The sequence below is a fragment of the Sinocyclocheilus rhinocerous genome, unplaced genomic scaffold (assembly GCF_001515625.1).
Source record: "Sinocyclocheilus rhinocerous isolate Xijiao unplaced genomic scaffold, SAMN03320098_v1.1 scaffold192, whole genome shotgun sequence".
Classification (NCBI taxonomy): domain Eukaryota; kingdom Metazoa; phylum Chordata; class Actinopteri; order Cypriniformes; family Cyprinidae; genus Sinocyclocheilus; species Sinocyclocheilus rhinocerous.
Genome location: NW_015627892.1, coordinates 1,824,421 through 1,834,049, shown reverse-complemented (window position 1 = coordinate 1,834,049; position 9,629 = coordinate 1,824,421). Strand labels below are relative to the sequence as shown.

The 9,629-nt window shown below is 37.6% G+C and overlaps 1 pseudogene; it reads left to right on the top strand.

The window, feature by feature from the left end:
- Window positions 1-355: 355 nt before the first annotated feature.
- Window positions 356-9,178, top strand: LOC107736939 (LIM/homeobox protein Lhx5-like; annotated as a pseudogene).
- Window positions 9,179-9,629: the final 451 nt, after the last annotated feature.

Below are 9,629 nucleotides of genomic sequence, written 5' to 3'. Positions count from 1 at the left end.
TGATGCAAAAAGTGTCGGTGAGGTGAGTGGACACAAGCAGGTGGATCAAGAGCACAAAACAAAACCAGGAGGAAACCTTGGAGAAGCCTTTTTGTTGGCAAACTCTCTGCTACGAATATATTTATTTTCTGATTCAGTGGATTTCTGGATGCCGACAGACATGATGCATAACAATCACGTCTGGAGTGTTTACTTCTAGGCGTGGTGGAGACTCATTCTCAAGACGGAACATTTACTCTGCTGTTGCTTCCCTCTCCAAGAAGCCAAGACGTTGCTCCGCACCGATTCGTGTGGCCCCAATCCGAGGCGCGGTGCCCGTTTGGGAAGGTCGGCTCTCGGTTCCCTCCAGGGCGGAATGATGGTGCACTGCGCGGGGTGCGAGAGGCCCATTCTCGATCGGTTCCTCTTAAACGTTCTCGACCGCGCATGGCACGCCAAGTGTGTCCAGTGCTGCGAGTGTAACTGCAACCTGACCGAAAAATGTTTCTCCAGGGATGGAAAGCTCTATTGCAAAATTGACTTTTTCAGGTAAGATCTGAAGCTGCTTGCATTTGGGCTGCCTCACCTCGTCAAACTTCTGGACTAATCCTCGTTTGAAGAATGTGTCATGTAGGATTTACCTACCCTTGTTTTCCTCTTATGTGGATGAGGCTCAATTTGTGGATTAACCTGCCTAAAATGTGTAATGTACTGTTAAACCTTTGATCCTCCGTCGTTCATTAATAGCTTTTGATTGATGAGCCATTCATTGCTTATTGTAGGCTATTCACAAGCTTTCGGCGTGAGAATTCCTCTTGAAGGCCTTTTTGCACATGATTGTGAGAAAAATATCTGTTAGTGAAGTAATTGTTTATTATGCTCGAAAACACATTATTATTTTGCTCATTATTATTATGCATTTGAAACCTGATTTCAGTGGATAACTAATATTAAACAAAACAGACGGTTGTGTTTTTTCACATTTATCCAGAAATATAAACGAAAATTTCAGCGAATAGGAATTCTTTTTAATATATAGGAAATATATCATTTACATTTACTTAACCTCCAAATTGACAAATAAAATCGCCAAGATTATTTAAATGTTTTATTAATTCAGAAACGTTTTTAAAAATGAACGTTTAAAAGTTAATTTCATTAGTCTTGTTGAAATATTATAAACAGCAGCCTAGTTAAACCACTAAACAAACTAATTTCTTTAAATAAATTTAAAAAGTAAATAAAAATATGCACTAAATTCCTAAAAGATTAGAACCCCAAACAACACAGTCTCAAAACACCTGTGTTGCGTACCTGTAATGATATTGTTGTAGCCTCAGAACAGGCCGCTCATTTACCTTTATTAGTCCTTACATCGCTCAGTGTGTTCTGTCAGGTTTTCTTCTAGTTTACATTTCTCTGAGCTATTTAATGTCAGTGTTTAAGCTTTCATATGTGCCATTGTTATCCCAAATGGCCTTGACCATCACGTTCTATGGGGCCCATCCAACTCTGCGCTTCAATGTGGAGCCATTAGTGGAAACAGCTGTCCACGGGCGAGGAGCTCTACGTCATCGACGAAAACAAATTTGTGTGTAAAGAGGACTACATGAGCACGAGCGCTATCAAAGAGGTCAATTTAAACTCAGGTGAGAACGACGACTGGAGCTGTGCGTTTAAGGTTTAAGAAGTGTGTGTGTGTGTGTGTGTGTGTGTGTGTGTGTGTGTGACAGAGAAAGAAGGTTTCCATCCCTCTGAAAGAGTCTGACTCAGTTGTATGAATTAAGGGTTAATGACATGGCGCTCTTTTTTTATCTAGTTCAAAATTACATTCAAACCCAATTTATATAAAATGAATTGATTAACATGATTTCTATTGTTATTTATTTTTAAAAAGCAGGGAAGCAATTTTTTTTTTAAACATGATTAATAGTTATATCAATGTCACTATGGCATAACCAGCATGCAGGAAGCCATGTTGTTGTCATGTGATATGAACTCTTTAAAATAGAGAGAACACCCTCATAACTGTGTCAAGGTCATTATATTAATTTTGACCTTTTTAATAAAATCCTTAAAACTTGATATTCATAAAGAAGAAGAAAAAAATTACTATATTTGAAAATAACGATTAAGTGTCCAAGAAAAATATTTAGACATTTTTGCTGGATGGTTACACCATATGACATTCATTAAATAATTTTTTTTTTTACAAAACTGTATACGTTTTTTGAAAGTAACACGAATACAGACGATTCTATTTCTAAAAACTTTGCACGTTTTAAACTAGATATTATGATTTCTTAAAATGAATCTATTCGTGTTATTAACCTTCAGGGAAGCGCATTCGTTTTTCATTAGAATACATCAATACACATTTTCATTTTTTAAGACATTTTAATTTGTGTGTTTGTTTGTCGTCTAATCATTATATAGGTATATTGTCTAACGTGCTACGTATATTTCTAAGATGTAAATGCATATTAACAGAGCTCCTGTGTTGTGTTCAAATGTAAAATCAATTGAAAGAAAACGACTAGCCCGATTCAGAGGTGTGTTGGTTCACTATTTACGCGTGTCCTCGTGACTGTGATGCTCACGAGTGTTCAGAACCACGGACAGGCTGTTTGTTTTCCAACACACAGATTACATCATTATCGCCTCCACTTGTGGGTCAGTGCTAGTCCAATTAATTTAACAGCGACAGAGTGCTTCGTCCAGTCGCTTTAAAAGGGACGTACAACACTCAGATTCATTAATGCAGCAAATGGTCTTTTGAAATGTATGGCGTGCTATTTTTACAGTAATCCTGATTCTGAATGACTTGTACAAATGCATATTTGTAAGAAAAAAATCCAGCCAAGGCTAGATAAGGATAAGTCTCACCGTTTTTTTTTTTAATTTATTGATCATGCAAAAAAAAAAAATTTTTTTTTTTTTAGAATAACTTATTTTATAATATTAATACGAGAGTAAATGCAGGCCTTTTTAATATGATGTCATGATAGTCCATGTCCGTGAATATGATTCAGTAAATCCATTTTTCACTGCATGCTAAGGACTCTTTTAGTTTAGTGTTGTCCACCTATGGAGAACTGTCCATAACTCATTCTCCTCTGCCCATGCGTTCTTGTCAGATAAACGTGTGTAGTCGTCTATCCGCGCTTCTCAGACAATGACAAGCTGTTATCAAGCACAGCAGCCTGTCCCAAGAGACAACCAGACTTAATTCCTCCGATATTTTGCAGAAGTGATTCCCGTTTAGATCTCTGTTTGCTTTCTCATGTATCTTTGTCTTTCTTTCTTATTTTTATTATTATTAATAATTTATTTATTTATTTCTTGGTCTGTCATATTAAAGCCAGAAGGCCTCAATATTTGATGGTCCTGCGTAAAACCCACAGCTTCAGCGTGATTCATTGTGTTTCAAACTTTCTTACGCACAAACTAGTTTAAATGTGTGTAAATTAATGTCTAGTAGTAGAGTTATGTAAATTTACTCGCTCAAAAAAGTTATCCCAATACCTCACACCTCATTTAATTCAAAACACACATGTACACACACAAATTAAGGCCATTTGTGTGTGGGTCCAGAAAAAGTACAAACCTGCACGTCTGGTCAGCCATGATATTTCTATTTTTTAATCATGTAGATGAAATGTTAAACTGATGTTCTACATCAAATTAAACAAATGAGCTTGACGATTCAGATGATGCAGTTGTATTATTTAACATTCATTAATATAGTCACACATCACATTATAAGATGATGTGTGAGATGGTGATGGTATCTTACAGTGAAGAAGAAATAAAATGTTATGCAATGAGTCTATTACGTTCCTCATTTGTCCTTTATCATACCTCAGTGTCATCGTGTACGGACCGGAGTTTATCGCCTGATCCGATCCAGGACGACACGAAGGAGACGGACAATTCCACCTCCTCAGATAAGGACACTAACAACAACGAGAACGAGGAGCAAAACTCGGGCACGAAGCGGCGGGGCCCGCGCACCACCATCAAGGCCAAACAGCTCGAGACTCTGAAAGCAGCGTTCGTGGCGACGCCGAAGCCCACGCGACACATCCGCGAGCAGCTCGCGCAGGAGACAGGCCTTAACATGCGAGTCATACAGGCAAGTATACACTTGGATTCATTCATTTATTTATTAGGCCATTCCACGATATTCAATTCTGAAAAGTCATTTTATAGGCCATCTGCATTTCTTTAAGATTTAAAACATTCTATAAGATAACACAAGTATTCACCTCGAGCCAAATTAAATAGGCTAATATATGTATAGGATATCGCCACATGTTTTTGTCGTTTATTTATTTATAATTTTTTAAGTAACAGTTACAGAGGAACAACCACTACTGTCCTAAAGTTCAAGGTCACGACACTGTGTTTATTAGCAAGGACTTTTAATGCTGATGTTTCTCCAAAGTTTTAAATAATCAGTTGTAGTATTGTCAAACAATGATTTTGTACAAGGCCGACATTTGAAGATCATCCCCCTACTGACAAACCTTACAAAATATAAGAAAGCGAAACTTTTAACAACTTCTGGAAGTTCATCATGAAAGAATAGTAGTTACTATGAGTATAATAATATAACAGGTAATGAGAAATTAATATATATATACTTGGCTTGTCATATTTGTAGTGTAAAGTTCTGGTACATATAAATTGTCAAAATGCAAATATAGGTTGGAATTTTCACAGTTGTAAAGCAGTTAATTAAAGTCGTTAATGGATTTTTATCAGGTAGTAGGCCCTGAACAAAAAAAAAAAGCAAGATAATGTCAGCTACAAGATAGGCTTGTCAGTTCCTGCTGAGAAAATATGAATGTGAAAGACAGTCTGTTCTGACAGCAATTACAGCCTTCAGTTTCTACTAAATTTAAGAACTTTCTGTGTACAAATTGCTCAAATAATTGATGAGGTAAAATTTAATTGGAGTGGTGTTGGTTGACAAACACAACCATGCTGTAAAGTCCAGGTAAAGATCAACGCCATTAGTTTTCCACCAGTTTTCAGTGAAACATACCAAAAGTATTTAGTCCTGAAACATTTAGTAATTTTAATATATTGTGAAAATATTACAATTTAGGACCTTTGTGGAAAGGATGACTTGATTATAAATCTAATGAAATTATCAAATTCAGCAAAAAATACAGCATCTTAATATGGATTTATCATCAGGTCCATATAAAACTAAAAAAAGCAAAACGAACAGCAAAAGGAACTTGATTCTTGATCTCTGATGACTAAAGTTATCCTGGGTTATATCTGTGAACTCAAGCACACAGCTCATAATGTGTCCCTGTCATCATCAGGAAATCGCAACCCTCTCTGAATCCCAGCAAGGCTCAGTGCTTTGTTTCTGAGCCAAAATGGAGACGGCCTTTGCCACACATCCCCGTTCATTTGTTATGTGTTAAATGTGGATTGCGCTCTGTGCGGGGAGCCCTCCGGAGCCATGCCGGTTCAGCAGCATGTGTGTGTAATCCCTAAGCAACGCTCACTCAGGAGGAGGCAAAACATTTCCATAAAAATGTACCAAACAGTTAGCCGATTGTTCTCAATAAGCAGGTGTTGCCTTTGCTGAACATGGAGAGGAATGCTTAAGTGGTTTTAGGTAGAGAACATGTTTTGTCTCTCTAATATAGTCTCTCTCACTCTCCATTTTTCTCTTTTGTACATGGCAGGATTGTGCCTCCCAGAGCAGACTAACTGTTGTAAGCATATATTATGCAGTGGCAATGCAGATTCAGGCATGAATGTGTTACATTGTACCATCATGCATAACAATGTCACCTTATGTCAGACATTTTCACATCATCCTCTGCTCTTTGTTCCTGCTCAAGCAGTTTATATGATAAAAGTGTGAAAAACGGCCCTCGTGGTGTTTGTTGAAGTACACGGTTGTGATTCTTTTGACTAAAAGGTTATTTTTGAGTTCCACCAGCACAGTGGTATGTCAAATTGCGTTGGTCTTACTAAAAGATTGAAACAATGTTTGACAGTGATGAGTCTGATATTGCATCTGTCACACTGTTATATCAGGTCTATTTGTAATGAGCTGGTGGCTTCATGATCAAACGATACTTGTGTCAGCACCGGGGTGTCTCAGAAATTATGTGCGTGCATGCACTAAAATGGACTGGTGAAATCATCACAGCATATTAATTTTCGCAGGAATATAAATCTTAAGAATCTATTGCATTGTAGTTCAGTAGCACTATAGGTTTGACAAGACTTATTTAACAAGCCGGGCAGGATCAATTATTGTGTGTTAGATTCTTTCATTAATAGGTTGAGCTGCGAGATAAACCTGAAACAAGAGAACATTTGTCTATGTGTGAGATATATATATGTGTGTGTGTGTGTGTGTGCGTGTGTATTTATATATATATATATATACATACCTGCTGATATCTTTAGAATAGTGTGTGTAATTATAACAAGGCTAACTTTGGTAAATATTTCATACTGCTCCATTCATCCTCTTGGTATTTGGTTAAATTGGTCCCATTATTATCTATATAATGGCATTTCATAGCTTAACCTAGCATGTTTCGGATGAAATTTGTATGTTTCTTCAAGCAAATGTGCTGCTAATACCATTAAATCAACAAGAGTGTTGATAGTAAATCACTAAGAGTAGCTGGTTTTCTTTTAGTTTTTGTATGTACTGTATGTTATGAAAACATTAAAATCTTATTTTCCTCTTGCAATGGCTAGAAAAATTTAACCCTTAAGGAAAAATCTGTCATTATTTACTTAACTATTCATGTTGTTCCAAACCTGTATGACTAACTTTCCTCTGCAAAACACAAAAGAAGATATTTTGAAAAATGTTTTTGGCTATTCACAGGGTCAAAGTTGTTTGGACCCCATTTATGTTCATTGTGTAGCCAAAAGCAGTTCTTCAAAATATCTTCTTTTGTGTTTTGCCTTCTTTTGTGAAGAAAGTCCCTTTAACAAACATAAGACAAGTCGTAATGAAAGTAAATATCTTGTTTCGTTGTTGTACGTGGTCTAATTACTTACAATACTCATCTAAACCATCAGGTCACCTGGACAGGTGTGTAAAATGACCCGTTTTCTAATTGGATAATCAGAAGAATGTGAAATGTATAAACATGTGAGGTAGCTCTCATCTCACGTACCTCTGTGGTGTAATTACATAGTATATAATTGTGGCTTTGCCTTGTAGGTGTGGTTTCAAAATCGTCGGTCTAAAGAACGCAGAATGAAGCAGCTCAGCGCTCTCGGTGCTCGACGACACGCTTTCTTCAGGGGACCACGCAGAATGAGGCCACTCGGAGGAAGACTAGAGGACCCAGACATAATGGGCCCTGGAGGATACAGCTACTATGGAGGTACATCATGAACACAAAGAATGTTCTTTCTGACAAAACACATTTACACACAATAATATGTTCTGTCTCTCACTCACATGCCCTGTATCTTTCAAGGCTTTTCTCTTACCTGAAAGCACAAAGACTCTTACAAGCAGTTTCTCTCCTGGTATTAAGATACTTCAGCATCACCCATCATTCCTCAGAGCTTTAACACCGAATCCAAAAACTATGATTATGTCATCAAAGCAGAAAATAAGAAATATACACTGGCATCCAATGGAGTTCATTGGAGAACTCTGCAGAGAAATCTGATTAACAAGACCCTGAAAGCGATAAATTATGTGCGTTACCTGTTGCTTGACATTCCAGCTTGGTCTCTTTGATTGGATTTTGCATACTCCTGGTATCTGACATACTAACAGGTGTTTGGCAGAGATGCAAGCAGTGTTTTCATTTCTGTAATGAGTGAACACAGCAATACAATCAGAATACGGACACCAACCATTCTACAAATAATTGAAAAAGTGCATATTTCAAATCCTTAAAAAAAAACATACATTTCCAGCTTTTAGAACATGGAAACAGATATATAACATACTGATCTCTAGAGGTCTGGCATTGATGATTTGACTATCTATCACTTAGTGAGCAAGTGGTGTTTCTTTATAGTAAAATGTCTTTCGATGATTGATTAGCACATTAAAGTATCACAACTGCAGGAAAAAAATAATGGACTTGGGGAGGAATGTTAATGACTTTCTGTAGCACTAATTATATAGGCCAGTCGCAAAGGTACGACGGAGTGAGAGGATGGATATGAGAGTAAAAATGAAGAAACATGCCTCTGCTCTCTCCTACGATTTCCACATTTATGTCCCCTTTCCTCACCTTTCATTTGAGTATTTTCATTCATGAGCACTTCTTATTCGTCCGCATTGTCTTTGTTACACTCTCGTAATTAAATGTTTTGGTTGTAGCCAAACTATTCTGACACATTGTCTTGGAAAATGAGAAAAACATGAAATTAGGCATCAAATAAAAGTATTACTCATTGTGAGTTAATTAAATGTCACGTATACCGATTCTTCGAAATGGTAAACAAAACAGATAATTGGAGTACATTTTACAAGAAAATACTATTTCAGTTTTTCTACTTCAAAATTTCGCGTTTAATTTAAGGTGTTACTTGCCATTTTGTTTTACTACTTTGTGAAATTTACTAACAATTTTTGAGTGAAAACTGTTTCTACACCAATTTTTTCTTCAGTGTACTCAACCCCAAAAGCACTTTTTCTTTAAATATCAGCAGCATTACTGATTTCTCTATTTTTCTCTTCAGAATACCAAGGCGACTATTACGGGCCAGTGGTCAACTACGATTTCTTCCCTCACGGACCCCCTTCCTCACAGGCGCAGTCTCCAGCCGAGTCCCCGTACCTCCTCAGCTCGGGTTCAGGAGCCCTGGAGGGTGGCCCGGTCTCTGCTCTCCACCCCTCAGACGACCAAAGGTTCACGGACATGATCTCCCACGCAGATACCCCCAGTCCTGAGCCAGGCATGACCGGACCGCTCCATCCAAATCCACAGGGGGAGGGTGGCTTCACAGGGGGTCCGAGTCCACCCTTCCCCCTGGCCAACAATACCAGTTACAGTGGCCCCATGTCCCATCCTGGTCAAGAGATGGGGGAGAACACTGTTTGGTAGGACAGAGAGACAGGAAAGACTCTGAACTATGCACACAGAGGAAATTCCTTCCTAACTGGTCTACCTTAGTGCTATAGGTTACGGAGGGAGGGTTTATTGGCTGGTCATGGACCAGAACAAACCAATATTTGGACCATAAACCTGAAAGGTGGAAAGACATCAAGTGCAAATGACCCTCTCTTGAGGTCTAGTTTCTACTGTCAAGGGATGTGTATTGTCAGTGGTCATCTTGACCAATCACATTGGTTTGATTCCATTGATATGGTTTCCTGAGTCCAATATTATGATTGCGACAATAGCTCAGATGTTCATCCAAGAGGTTTTCTACTGCTTTGACTTACTGATTAGCAAAACTTGTCAAACTGCATTTGATGGTCAGAAGTGAGTGAGTACTTAAAGGTAAATCCATTTTCAACCTTTTGTTGGCTTTAGTTTCTTCCTTTTCCGAGATACTGAGGCTTAATTTGTTCACATTTAAAAAAAAAAAAATTTCTGTTCTGTCTTAAAACTGGTCCATTTGTAACATATTTGGTTCATTCATTAACTGCTGAATTGGTTCATTAAACATTTCAATGA